This window comes from Solenopsis invicta, chromosome 1 (assembly GCF_016802725.1).
Source record: "Solenopsis invicta isolate M01_SB chromosome 1, UNIL_Sinv_3.0, whole genome shotgun sequence".
NCBI classification, from domain to species: domain Eukaryota; kingdom Metazoa; phylum Arthropoda; class Insecta; order Hymenoptera; family Formicidae; genus Solenopsis; species Solenopsis invicta.
Window position 1 is genome coordinate 6,448,599 of NC_052664.1, and position 13,554 is coordinate 6,462,152.

A 13,554-nucleotide genomic window follows, 5' to 3' on the forward strand; every position below is an offset into this window, starting at 1 on the left:
ACCTTTATTTAATTTTTTTTATTATTCATTTAAATTAACCCTTATTGCCTAACGATAACCTATGCCGGAATCAAACTCGCCAGAGCACAAAACGCCTCTGAAAAGAGAGATCCAGGAGAGCGCGTCTCCTCCTTGACGAAACCTACTTACGACGAGTTCCTACGGAGAATAGGCCACAGCCAACCTCAAGCTGAGCTGGTTCTTCATTAATCACCTCCACCTCCTGTTCCCGAAGGAGCGGAATCCGATAGCGCACGGTGCGATAGCCCACGTCCCAATAGCACACGTCAAATTTAAAATAATTCTCGATAACCCACGTCTCTTTAGCACACGTCCCAATAATGCACGAAGTAAAATACGCACCTGCCCGATCACACACGTATCGATAGCACAAGTCAAATTTAAAATAATTCCCTATAACCCACGTATCTTTAGTACGTGCCGATAATCCACAAAGAAAAACGCACGACTGGTCGCTAACGCACGTCTCGAGAGCCCACGTCTCTATAGCGCACGTCTCGATAGCCTACGTCTCGACAGCCTACGTCTCTTTAGCGAATTTTTTACTTCATGGGTTATAGAAATGTGGACTATCGAGACGTGTGCTATAGAGACGTGAGTTATCGAAACGTGCGCTATAGAGACGTGGGCTATCAAGGCGTGCGCTATAGAGACGTGGGCTATCGAGGCTTGCGTTATCGACCAGTCGTACGTTTTTCTTCGTGAGTTATCGGCACGTGTGCTTAAGATACGTGGATTATCGGGAATTATTTTAAATTTGACGTGTGCTATCAAAACGTGTGTGATCGAGCAGGTGCGTGTTTTACTTTGTGCGTTATCGGGACGTGTGCTAATGAGACGTGAGTTAGCGGGAATTATTTTAAATTTGACGTGTGCTATCGGGACGTGGGTTATCGCACCGTGCGCCATCAGGATCCGCCCACAGTGACTAGCACGTTAATAATATCAAAACGGGAGAAAGCGTAAGCAACGATATTATCAGCTCCTAAAACATAAACTATAACTATTGTGAACTGGCTAATAAAATCAAGCTGTCGAAGCTGTTGAGGTGACGCTTTTTCTGATTTTTGTTTAAAAGCATAAGTCATGGACTTGTAATCAGTCTTAATTACTAATTTCTTACCCTTGACTAAATACTGAAAAAATTTAAGACCACTAAAAATTGCTTTGAAGCTATCGATCATAAGTGTTATAGTTTTGCTGAGCTTTGGAGAATCTTTTAGAATAGAATCCCAAGGGTTTCCACTGTTGGTTGTTGTATTGTTCCAACGTAGCTCCCATAGCGCTGTCGAAAGCGTCACAAGAAAACGCAAGTGTTGCACCCTCCTTGGTTAATGAAGCAGGGTAGCCTTCGCTAAATTTGTTTCACAATCGTAAAAGGCTTTTGTAGCTTCTTGATGTTAGAGTTGCCGTTCTTCTTAGTTCCCGTAAAAAGAGCATGTAAATGCGCTTGAACTGACGCGGCATTTTTCAGGAAGCGTCGATAAAAATTAATAATGCCTAAAAATTTCCGAAGATCTTTAAACGTTTTAGGCTTTGGAAATTGCTGAATTGCTGTAATGCGGTCTGGCAAAGGCTGGGTACCGTCCTTTGAAATGCAATAGCCCAGATAATGAACTTCAGATGCTCCGAAGACGCATTTGCTTAAATTTGTAAATTCTTGCAATTTGCGCATTTGCAAAATTGTTTTTGATGTCAAATTTGCAAAATCTTTCAAAAACTAATCTTAAATGTTTTAAGTGTTCCTCGGCGTCTCAAGAACTTGTTATGATATCATTTGATGCGACATCCTTATTTACCAATGTGCCGTTAGACCTTGCGATCGAGGGGATTAGTTCTAGGTAGGAATCCATAGAAAAAAAGACCAATATCCCAAAAGACAAATTTATTACAGCGGTACAGTTTGTTTTAACGATCACGTTTTTTACTTTTAATAATAAAATATACAAACAAACATTTGATATCCCTATGGGCTCACCGTTATCACCGGTAATTGCAGACATAGTGATGCAAGATCTGGAGTCCAAAGTTCTAAATAACATAAAAGTAGTTTTACCGTTTTACATACGCTATGTGGACGATATTACTTTGGCGGCACCCACCAAAGCGGTTGATAATATTCTAAATGAATTTAACGGATACCACAACCGTCTACAGTTTACTATCAAACGGGAAAAGAAACGTAGCCTCAATTTTTGGATATCTTAATTAGAGTCAAGTACAACATCTTACATATTAACTGGTTCCATAAAGACATCTTGTCAGGTAGATACTTATCACACTATTCACACCACCCAGTTAGCCAAAAAAATAGGAACCATTTACAGCATGGTAGATCGGGCGCTATTATTATCACACACCCAACACTACAAAAAAAATCTAGAATTTTGCGTTAACATTTTAATTAATAACGGCTACCCAATAGAATTGATTTTTAACAAAATCAACATAAGAATCAAGAAATTGATTAATACGAAATTAAATAAAGAAGTTCAGAAACTGATCGAAGTGTAGGACACGATGGAAAAAAAAGTATTTGGTCTTTCAGTACACAAAAAACGTGTTTGAAAAAATATCTACGTCCCTGAATAAAGATATAATTAGACTAGGTTTATTAGACTAGATGTCTAAATAAGCTAGATAAGTTTGTTAAAGCACACAAGGATAAGAACATAAAAACAGAATGTAACAACGTCGTCTATAAATTAAATTGTAACGACTGTTATGCCTCGTACGTAGGACAAACAAAAAAAAAACTAAAAAGAAGAATCCAAGAACATGTAAACAACATTAAACTTGAAACAGCAAAAATATCCGTTATTAGCGAACATAGAGTACAACGGAGTCATTCGTTCGATTGGAAAAATGTAAAAATCCTTGATTTTGGACCAAATTATTACAAGCGCTTAATTTCCGAATTGATACACATTAATGAACAAAAAAATGGTCTTAATCAAAAAACGGATACGGAGCTGTTAGACGACTGTTACAACACTATTTTGAATAAACTGGTCAATATGTTACAAAGAAAGAATAGGGAATATAATTATAAACAGTGAAATATTTGACTCAGACGCGGGTTGCGCACGCTTTGCAACATCAGAAGTGTTCAGTCTCCCTTGTCACGCCAATCAATACAGATCGTTCGTTGTGCGTTAACGTTATAAGCGATCAGCGTTGAACATGCCTTACAACGACTCTAACGACGAATCGTAAGTTTAACTACCTACATAAAATATGTGATTGAACTGACACAGAATTTGTAAAAACGCGCGTAACGGCCATTAGTGAAATTTGGTTTTATTATTTTATTTTTGTTATATTTTTAAAGTATCATTGGTCGGAGATCGATTAACTTGCACGAGTCGTACAAGAAGCGAGATGTCGACCGAACTTTTGACACAATTTGTTTCGCGGATTGGAAATCGATGAAGCAATAATAGAAATTTTGGACCATGAGCTTTAAATCCCGGACTATTGTATTTAAAAGTCTCAGGCTGTTTCGAAGATTCTGTTTAAGCTTTGCGTCTATAATGTAAGAATACACACACACTGAAGAAGATTCCGTAAAGTCAAAACGTTTGTGTCTCGAGTATTAATAAATATGTATTATAAGTCATACAAACATCTACACCTTTTTGCTCGTCTTATTGGCCTTTTCAATTAATTATTAAATTGCATACAAGCTTATCAGATTAGTTGTAGATTCTTTAATATTATGATTGATTTGTACATTTTGTTGAGAAAATAATTATAAATTTTGCCACGTATAATAATAATAATAATAATTTTTTTTTAATCTTAAAAGTAAAAACGTTTTTCAATTAAAATAAAAAAGTACCAAAAAGTAGTGAGATCCCTAAAAAAATATTTTTTTTTAAAAAGAGAAAAGTGATGCTAGGTTTCAACTTATTAATATCAATCATCAACGACATAGACGTCGAATAAACGTCTTTTCAACTTGTTATATTAACAATCAGCGACATAGACGTCGAATAAACGTCTTCTCAACTTATTATTTCTCACTGAGATTGGCCATTGAAATGTACTATTGAAGATACTAGATGTAAAAAGAATCAAAATAAATAAAAAGTGCGATATCCATAGATTATATTTTTTTAAAAAAGAAAAAATGTCAGCAGGGTATAAAGAAGTGTAACGACCTGATCCTGGGGATAACCTCCCCGTGGCCCGGGTGGTTCTGTCCCCCCTCCCCGCCAACTCCCGCAGAGGGAGCGGAGGGGGAGTAAGGCCACGAGGGAGACGAGGCCCAAGGGAGGCGCGCCCAGTGCGCCCTCCCCGGGGCCGCCCGTCCTCGGCAAGGGGAAGCGGCGATAGTGCCGCTCCTCGGGTGCCCGCCCCTAGCTGCCCCTAGCGCTCGGGGGATGCGACGGGACGGGGCCCAGGCCGATGGGGCCCGGCACCAGGCGAGATGTCCCTCCCCTGGCGCTCGGCCCGGCCACGCGAGCGCCGTGGACGGGAGGTGGTGGGGCGGGCGGCGGCGACCGCTCGTCCCTGGGCGTGGGGCTCGCACCGGCGATATGTCGGGAGCGGCCCCATGGCCCTAAATGGGCGCGGGGGTGCGTGATGCCTCGCTCCGCACCCCCGGGGTCGGGCTAGGCCCTACTGGCTGACGTATCTCGGCTGGGCCAGCAAAGCCCGACTCCCAACCCGACGAACTGGCGCGTCGGGGAGCTTCATGCTCCGATCCCCAGTGGAGGGATGTTGGAGAGTGCTACAGCAATCCCGGTCCCTCCACGCAACGGGGCGAGATGGGCTCGGTGGGTTTTTAGTGGGTAGGCGGGCCGGGCCTCGCCAACTTTCTGCCGCGCAAGCGGTCTGTGCCGACGAGGGGTACCGCGTCCCGAGTCACACACTCCCGTGGTCTAGCCAACCCGGGGTACTATGAGTATTTTCCCCCCGTTAAAAAAAAAAAAAAAAAAAAAGTGTAACGACCTGATTTTTCCGCGCACGGGACAGCGTGAGTTCGGCGGACGAGGACGCGGATGAGGTCGCCAAGAGAACTAGACGTCGTCGATGGTAGATAAAATACACTTTATTTCGCATAGACGGTGCGGTACAAGATAGTAACGTTCTGGACGCGGCGCGCGGACGGACGAATGAGAATGACGCTCGGACGGACGTAACGAAGGTTTATATTTACGTGCGGACGGACAAACAGAAAATCAGAACGCGCGGACAAACAAAGACGGAAAGTCGAACGCGGTGATCGGAACGGTCGGATTTAAACGCGATATTTACAGGCGGTGTTTATTTACAATTGAGGGACTCCGAGCCGAGTTTCTCGGAATTTGGAATCCCTGTTGATGCGCTGGTGCCGTGGCCTTGCCGAAGGCCGCGGCTACGGCCGAAGACGTCGCGCGCGCGGTACAGCTGTACTTTGCCTCGAATCCGATCGCGACGCGCTGCGGTTAGTATCGATGTTATGCGGCGGTGGCAATCGACTCACGCCAAGATCATTTGGAGGCGCGGAACTTCACACCCCGAATCGTGACGTGGCAAGACAACGGATCGGGAAAGTGCCGACTACCAGGATCTCCTGGTGGAGCCCAAGATGGACTTAAGCCCGTGAACTGGCGGTCTGGGATCGGATGGCCAGTTGTCAAGATCACTTGACGGAAGCTAAGTTTTCTTAATTCCGATTAGCGCTTAGGATGTACTTCTTTCTCGGACGGAAGGCGGACGGAAAAGAAGTCCTGACTATCGAAGCAGTGGCGCTTATAAAGCCGAATCTCGAGAGCAGGGACGGTGCAGGGGTACGGAACGGTGCGGTTACGGAAAGGGAATCCCTGCCGCTCGAGATTGGCAGCGATCGCCACTTCGGTCGCTTTACGGAGCGCGTGCGCGCGGAGATCTCTCGACGCGCGGATGCGTATACGCGCGCTACGCCGGTTTTGAAAGTTTTGTTGGCGCTGGTTTCTCGCTGTCCGGCGGTTGTTCGGCCGGACAGCCTAGAACGGTGGACGGTCCGAGGGGGGCGCGGAAAGGCGGTTTGTTACAGAAGTGTTGTATAGTCTTCCAAAATTCTAAACAATAATCCTTTTTTAAAAAAATATCGTATATTAGTCTAACTATCTTATATTAAAAACATGTTCTTAAATTAGAAAAAAATATTAAATCATACAATTAGCCAGGTATTTCAAACGGGATCATAGTGAAAATAAATACTTGGCGTGTCCGAGTCGTATTATTTAAATATATAGGACCTAATATAAAGAGACCCGGGCATGCCAAGTATTTTTTTTCACTATGATCCCGTTTGAAACACCTAGCTAATTGTGTGATCAAATCTTCTTTTGGAATAGTTTAATTTAAAAATATGTTTTTAATATAAGATAGACTAATATACGATACCTTCTTAAAAAAGGGTTTTCGTTAAGAATTTTAAAAAAACTATACGAAACTTTTTTATATCTGGCGTACATTTTTTTTTAAAGATTTTTGTAAGGATTATACTTCTCTCTCTTTTTCTCTCTCGAATGCTTTCTCTTTCTCTCTCTCTCGGGCGCTCTCTCGATTAGGTAGCTGTATAGTGCATAACCTCACATAAGAACCTTGATGGACAATCGCTCATCTTAAGCGTTGTAAATGCGTTTTGGCGGACACTCGCAAGACTGAACAAGACAAAGATGACGAAGACGACGAACAACACTGAAAACTGAAATCGTCGAAGTGATACTTTTCAAGTGAATCTATATTCGCTTATCGAATCTCGGGATTGACTGAACTGATTTCATTCGAACCGGTCGCAATCAAAAGCTCGTAAAAAGTTATTATAAAAGTATCATTAGAACTTTTTTCATCATAACTTTCGTTTTCGAGTAAATTCAGAGTTAATTAAATTGAAAAATGAGCAAAGCAAAAATTCGAGATAAAGCTACTGCGGTAGCGCTTCGACAAAGCCAGTACCGTAATCACAAAATATTGACTAAATTTTTTTTTATACCTGGTGTCGCGACACTACCGCATCGCTTGATAGTCGTTGTAGTATAGGTCGGTGTGAAAAATTCACAGTGGACGATTGACTCCAACTTGGCTGAAAGCCCATTGCATGAAAGTACTAAAATTGGAAGTAATTTTTTATTTTTAATAATATTTTATTTTATCAATATATTATATTTGCACGTTTGTAGTGTTACGTCCAGAGTTGAAGAAGGATCGGTAAGATACGTGGGGAGAAAGGAGGGACGTAACAACTTGAGAACGTGCACAGAAGGCACGACAACCCAGGGTATATGGATCAGTAGGACCAACGACAAACACCCGGGGGTGTTTCGCGTCCCTTGGTCCTGTTTTGAGGCAGCAAATTTAATTGCTTTACCTCGGGATCGGACCTAGTGCTTGGCTTAATAGAGCGATGGATAATGAGTCCGGTTGAGAAATCAATCAAATTTCCTTATAGTCAATCATCGATTTATTGAAAGAAAATAATGAAAGATAAATATATATAAGAAAAAAAATTTAATTCTATGTGAAAGTAATTTATTACAAATTGGAGTTGTTAAGGAACACAATTTAGTAATTAAAAAAGCGAAAAATCCGCAGACTCGTGATACAAAGTTCGAGATTAACAATTACGATTATACACATATATATATACATATACATATATATATATATTTACATTTATAATATCCTATACTAGTATGACGAACAGGATATTCGTACGTGTGTATGTATAATTGTGTCATATTGTCTAGAAATATTATTCTCTAATTTCTCTTACAGTAGCGAAATTGAGGCGAAAATGGTTGAGGAATATTAATTTCGGGACTAAGTAATAATTTGGGTACGTGTGGGGGAAGAAGACGGGAATAGTTCCGTCAGGAGAGAGGTGGAGAAGATAGGCGCGAACGGTTTCCAGATCGAACTGGTCAGGTCCGATTGAAAATGCGCCAGGAGGGAGGGGATTGGAACACAAAGGAAGGACAGACAGGATGGCGTTTAACGACTAGAGGGAGCCAAGAGCGAAAAACAAACGAGGTGGAAGTGGTGGAAGCTCGTCTAGATATTCCACGCTGGAGACAGGAGAAGGGGGAGGAGGTCCATCCTCAAGATTGAGATCCGAAGATCGGAGGCTCTAAGGGAACTTCTTCTTCTTCCTCAAAGTCGAGGAACTCGGGGCTCGGAGATCTCCGCAGAAATCCGTCTTCCCCGAAGTCCTGAACCTTGGGGTTTGGAGGTGGAGACAGGGAGATAGGAGAATCGGGGAAGATCCTATACGTGAGTTGACTTGAAATAGAGGCGGGGGAGTTTACGTGTTCGGAGGGGGTTGACGGTTCTTTTTCGTCGAGAGGGACTGGAGAGTAAGAAAGTTCAGAGGGAGAATTTGCGGGTGAATTTACGTGTTCGGAGGGGGTTGACGATTCCTCTTCGTCGAGAGGGATTGGAGAGTAAGAGGGTTCAGCGGGAAAATTGGCGGATGTGTTACCGGAAGTTATCAAAATATTTAATTGTTTGTTATGTAAAGTTCCTAATTTAAATAAGTTAGCGATAAACGGTATTGCTTTCAGAAGGGAGATTGAGTGACGCAGCAAGCTTCCTTGCTCTCCGGTTTCTGCGATTGCGACGGTGGCGGGCTCTGGCGCGAGACTTATTTTTGTGTATTTTTGGTGGAATATGGTTATTCACTAGAACGAAAATAACAAAAAAAAAAAATTTGACCCCCTATTCTCTCTAATATACGAAAGAGAAAAAAAAAGAATAAATAAAGAAAAAAAATTTTACTGGGAAGAGGGGATGGGAAGGTAGTTGAATTAGAAAACAGTGTAAGTCTGAATCGAATCGGCGGAGGCCGATTCAAATCCAGAAAGTATACATTTCTTTGAATCAAAACAAGCCGAAACTCGATTTAATCCAAAATGGAAATCAAGGTTGAATCGAATCAAACAGAGTTCGATACAATCCAGAAGAATAAGAGTATAAATTTCTTTGAATCAAATCGAGCCGAAACTCGATTTAATCCAAAATGGAAATCAAGGTTGAATCGAATCAAACAGAGTTTGATTCAATCCAGAAGAATAAGAATATAAATTTCTTTGAATCAAATCGAGCCGAAACTCGATTTAATCCAAAATGGAAATCAAGGTTGAATCGAATCAAACAGAGTTCGATTCAATCCAGAAGAATAAGAATATAAATTTCTTTGAATCAAATTGAGCCGAAACTCGATTTAATCCAAAATGGAAATCAAGGTTGAATCGAATCAAACAGAGTTCGATTCAATCCAGAAGAATAAGAGTATAAATTTCTTTGAATCAAATCGAGCCGAAACTCGATTTAATCCAAAATGGAAATCAAGGTTGAATCGAATCAAACAGAGTTTGATTCGATCCAGGAAGAGGTAAAGGTAATCAGAAATGGTCGGAGGGGAAGTTGTAATGTGAATATGTATAGATCACCCGTAAGAGAGAAAAGCCAGTCAGGAAAGATAAACTTATGATTGGAATTTACTACTTGTTGGTTAAACTGTTAAAGTTGACAAATGTGATACTCTCGGGGGCCGCAGACCTCCAAACTGGGGCCGTACTCAGCGGGAGACGAACAATTCAGCCAAAAAGGATTGCAGGTCCAATGAAGAATGGTCACCAGATCCCAAATACGCCCGTTTTCACTATGGCACTTTCCATTCAGCCAAAATTGCGGGTGCGATGGGGAATGGTCGCCAGATCCCAAATATGCCCGTTTTCACTATGGTACTTTCCCGACCGAGACTTGTGCTCCGCACGAGTTTAAAGGCCGCGGATCCGAGAATCGCAGAACTTGGCATGCAAGATGCCACGGAACTGCGATTCGGACGAGGAATGAAGACTAGACTAGCCTCTCCGCTAGAAGACGCACCTATTTATACTAATTTTCATCTATGATTCCCTTTGTTCCATCGAGGGCCGTGTGCATCACTTTATTCATTAATACACCCACGTGCAATATTTACTTTTACGACTTTTTTTATATTCCTCGGTAATTGTTATCCGAGAAAGTGGCAGGTTTGACAATTGAACTCTCGGAGGCATTAAATGTCAAAAATTCTTTGATTTGTTGCTATGCGGGTGTCGGACATTCAGAACACAAAGGGGTGCACACGTGCGTCTTCCAGTTCTCTGATTTTACTATCTTTGGTGTTTCCGGCGTTGAGCAACGGTGTCACCTCAGATCTCCATAATTGGTGAATTTATAACTACTTAATTTGTGACATCTGATTATTGCCGTGAGAGTCACCGTATTCTTGGAATGAGGGTGAGATCACCGCCGCTCGGCTCCGTTAATTAGAATATCCGCTGGTCGCGAAGGAAAGAATCGTTACTCCGCAGGATGTAACAATAATTTTTAACATATTATCCACTACTAATTTTATATCATAAATGTAAGCATTATTTATGTTCCAAAATTAACATTAAATTATAAATTCAAATCAATGAAACATTCTTTTATAAAAATATGATCCTTTACCATTAATTTCTTCGACTTTTAAGAAAATTATAATTTTTCAAAAATTACCTTGCATTTACCATAACTTTGTTCATATATTTGCCAAAATTACATAGTTTCACCAATTGTTATTGTCATTTCACTTTTTAATAGAACATTAGAAAGTTGAAATTAAGTAAAATTCCAATTAAAAACCGTTCAGAAAGGGGGTAGATGGTTCCTCACAACCTGAGCTTGCAAAACAAGGTGCGAAGATTCGACACAGTAATGTCTTTGCTCACTTGACTTAAAAGGAAAGATTTTTTATAGAAAATCACTACGGATTACAAAACATAGGTATTATACAACGACCCTAAACGCAGAAAATTATTAGTAAATCCTGGCTAACCGTCAACTTCGATACTCAATATCCATGCAAAAAACTTTTGCCGAGTATTCGGTAGGTTATGAAGGGTTTGACGCATTACGAGTTGCTGAAGCTTAATCAGACTGTTATTACAAAGTATTACCAACAACAACTCGTCCGTTTGAGCGATGTGTTAAAGCAAAAAAGGTCTTTACTGACGGTGGAAGCAAGCAAGTAATTTTACAACACAATGCTCGATTATATATCGCAAAAGGGATATAAAACATCATTTATGAACTGGAAAATTCCAACTCCTTTACTCACCAGATATCGCATCGTCAGAATACCACCTATTTCGGTTGCTTTGACATCACCTAGCTGATGAGTAAAACAATTCAAAACAGTTGACGAAATCCGAAAAAGCGTAGATAACTTCATCAAGTTAAAATTGCCAAACTTTTTTTGTCAGGGCATTCGTCAGCTGCCCGAAAGATGAGGCAAAGTCATAAAAAACGATGGTAATTATTTTGAATGTTAAAGGTATACTTGTCTTTTTCTGAATACATGTTGAATTTCATGAAAAAAGGCACCAACTTAATTTGTACACTTAATAAACGTATTAGTTCCCGCATATAATTGTCTTTATTTAACTGCTCAACTAATTTCTTTTATAAAATGTTTGTAAATTTATCAATTTTGTTGTTATACAAGACATAACAACATTTAATTGCTATAATAATTTGATAAATATAAATTCACAAAATAGAGTAAAATTGAATAAGCTCTAACGAAAAATTGATTAGAAGCAAAATATACAATAGATTTTTAGCATATTATATTGATACTAAAATAAAATTCATTTATTTCTAGATTGAACTGATGATTTATATATTTTTTCGATCATAATTTCGCGTTTACGGTGCAACTTATCGACGAACATGGATGCTCTAGTGTTAGGCACGATAATTTTCAAATTGTTTTTAATTTTTTGCAAGTCAGAATAACATGTTTGATAATAAAAGATTGCGCGGAGCAAATCCCATAAATCAAATTCAGGCTATAACGTATTAGTAAAGTAGAGGTAAGCAGTAGAAACCTAAAAAAATTTAGTAAAATTATTTTTAGACGCAGATCTGTTTTGATAAGTTACGAAAAAAAGAACCCCGCACACATTACATGAAAAAGACGGTTTTAAATTGGTTAAATTTATTATAAATATGTCCTTGCTTTTTGGGTGCAGATTAAAAATTTTAATGACCAAGAGCTCAGATTAGCTATACTTTTTGGTTTTTTTTTCATGTAACGTGTGCGAAGTCCTTTATTTTATTCACAAAAAATACGTTTTCTTACTTGCCACATGAGGAAGTTACTAACAATAAGTCGAACCTCTCCGGAAGTACGAATTAATAAATCTGGATTTGAAGATTTGTAAGTGTACAAACAGTCAGATATCAAATTTTTAGTAATATCTTCTAGTAAGATATCATTATGCATTTTACCCATTGTTATTTCTTTAATTGCATAGGTAAGTTCATCTCTTGCTACAGAAATAAAAGATTATATAGAATATATGCATTTAAAGAAAAAAAATATATATATAATATATAATATGTTTAATATACATATAAATATACAATGTAAATCATACTTACATGTATAAGAACAAGCAAGATTTAAAATTAATTTATTATTGTCTTTAGAAGTGATTATAGCACGAGCAATTGATTTTAGAATGTCTTCCCGAAGAAAAGACAAATTGCCAATCACACGAATGCACACTCCGACGTCTGCTAATTCGTTTCTGAAAATTATATTCAATTGTAACAAGATTTAAAATTATGCGGTAAAGTTAAGCCTAATTTAAAATACATACGTGTGTTCAAAGAAACATTTGATAATGTTCATGATGTCGTCGACTTCCTCTTTTGTACGTTTAAAATTGTTTATGCTAAAAATATAAACTGTGATCTCTACAATACCAAGATCCTTGCATAACAATATTATCCTAAGCAAATTATTAAACCTGTTGCAAATAAAACATATGAGTCATGAATACAGACTAACCCCCGTGCAAACTCACTTTTCAAGGATACGTACTCTTTTATGTGTCCCTCCTTTCTTGGTATGTTTTGTTTTGTGGCGTATCGTCTATTGCCATCCATGATAATCGCCACATGCCTAGGCACCTCGCCGGTCCTTATAATCTTTAACGCCAAAAATGCAAGAAACATTGACAGGCGAATCTTCATCCACGACATCATAAATATGCATTTTACTATTATTTTATGTAAAATGTGTCTCATTTTCAATGTTATTGTGTAGGATGAAGACAACCTTGCCCAATCATAAATTGCTTCTACAAAGCTATCCCTTGCCACTCTTCAATTACCACCTTTTTATTTGGACGATCTCAATTTTCTTTCCAACCTTCGTTACCGCGTCACCCGTATACTCTTTCCTATAGCATAGTTAAATCCCATTACTTCTCTCCTTTATTTATTTGACGGGATTGTATGTCGAAAATACACAAAACAGTGTTTAAGACATAATGCCTATACATATCATCGTTTTTCTTCATTATTTTACAATATAAATGCTATTATACACTTTTGTTTACATTATTCCCTCGCCTATAGTAGTGTTTCTCGCACACAACAAAAGCGTCCTCTTATTAGTCCTCCGCTTTACAATAATTTCATAAATGTTAAAAACTTGTAACGAACCGCCTTCCGACCCCC

General features: G+C 39.3%; 1 non-coding gene across 1 annotated transcript; it reads right to left on the reverse strand.

Moving 5' to 3' along the window:
• Window positions 1–11,672: 11,672 nt before the first annotated feature.
• On the reverse strand, window positions 11,673–13,153 carry LOC105199496. The gene is made up of 5 exons (XR_005574403.1): window positions 12,914–13,153; window positions 12,690–12,839; window positions 12,469–12,617; window positions 12,167–12,357; window positions 11,673–11,912 (listed from the first exon to the last, which is right to left on the reverse strand). It is a non-coding gene; the product is annotated as a dehydrodolichyl diphosphate synthase complex subunit DHDDS (transcript).
• Between the last annotated feature and the right edge of the window lie 401 nt (window positions 13,154–13,554).